We start from the raw sequence: 1,474 nt of genomic DNA, 5'->3' as shown, positions 1-1,474 counted from the left end.
TTCCTATGATCAATGAATTTTCTTTAAGAAGAGAAAAATCTTTTTCTTTTTCCATGAAGTTTATTATGGAAATTTTATTTTCGGGGATCCCTGGGTGGCGCAGCGGTTTGGCGCCTGCCTTTGGCCCAGGGCGCGATCCTGGAGACCTGGGATCGAATCCCACATCGGGCTCCCGGTGCATGGAGTCTGCTTCTCCCTCTGCCTGTGTCTCTGCCTCTCTCTTTCTCTCTCTCTGTGACTATCATAAATAAATAAGTTGAAAAAAATTAAAAATATTTAAAAAATTTATTTTCATTTTTATTTAGAAAGAAAGAGCAGATGGTCAGGTAACATGATGAAAAAAAAAGTTAAAACTTCTCCAGTTGCTGCTTTTTCTTACTTGCATAAAATAAATAAATAGTAATAAAGGTATTGGTCCAGTAAAAGAAAACAAAGCAACTCGTCAGTATGAGAATAACATGAGTGGCTTTGTTCTCAGCAGAGTGTGATGAAAACTGGATGGTACTGAGAACATTCTGAGCTGTATTGTGGTGTCTGTAAAGGATATTCACCATGTAGATACTACTACAGGTCATCAGGGAGAGAAAGGACAAATCTTGAATGAATACTGCACTTAGAAATATTGATGATATCTGACCATCATATGCATTGTTTTTACAATAGGCAATCTGATACCCAAGTCTATCATCGGTGGTATTCCTGTTGGCCACAGTTCATAAAATGATCATAGAATAGATGGCCATGTTGATCATCCAGAAGAAAAGTAAAGTGGGTTGAGTGATTGGAGAGATTTTGTATTTGAGTCAGGCCCATTTATGACTACTTGGAGTAATAGTCACTGCCTGAAGTGTACTCTGGAGGGCAGTTGTACACAGATAAATACTCCGGGTAACCCTCTAATATACAGCACTGTTTTACATCCAGTATTACCCATCTCCAGCCTAATTCCAAAAGATATATTTGGAATCCCTCCGAATATGAGCATCAGGGCACTAGCCAAAGTTACATGGGTAAGAATCACATCTACAGGCTTCTTTTTATGAGGAAGAATTAAGAAGTTGTACATATATAAGGTAAATGACAAAGAATTCCCCATGAAACTGACACAAGTTTGAAAGATAAAGAAGATCCCAAAAATTATGTCACTGGAAATCATTGTCTTTCAGTCTCTCTTAGATCGTCAAACCAAATCCAATACATCCTATAGACAAATAATTTGATTATGAATGTAAATATTAAAAGTAATTGAGACTGAGGGATAAATGATCAAGTTTCAGGGAGTCTTCCTGCAGAATCAGCAGCTATACAGCTATACCAGACCAATGGATCATTGAGATTCTTAAAGAACAGAACTGTCAAGGAACAGAATTCAATGTTTATGAAGAAAGAGAATATCACATTTTCTGTGGCAATTAATAAAAGTAAATTTTGTTTAAAATGAAGGCAGGGGGCCAAAGCGAAGAGCTCTAACACC

General features: G+C 37.1%; 1 pseudogene; it reads right to left on the bottom strand.

Annotated features, from left to right (window-relative positions):
* Positions 1-266: 266 nt before the first annotated feature.
* Positions 267-1,156, bottom strand: LOC140594853 (olfactory receptor class A-like protein 1; annotated as a pseudogene).
* Positions 1,157-1,474: the final 318 nt, after the last annotated feature.

The sequence above is a fragment of the Vulpes vulpes genome, chromosome 12, assembly GCF_048418805.1.
Source record: "Vulpes vulpes isolate BD-2025 chromosome 12, VulVul3, whole genome shotgun sequence".
Classification (NCBI taxonomy): Eukaryota; Metazoa; Chordata; class Mammalia; order Carnivora; family Canidae; genus Vulpes; species Vulpes vulpes.
This window is presented reverse-complemented; position numbering and strand designations above follow the sequence as displayed.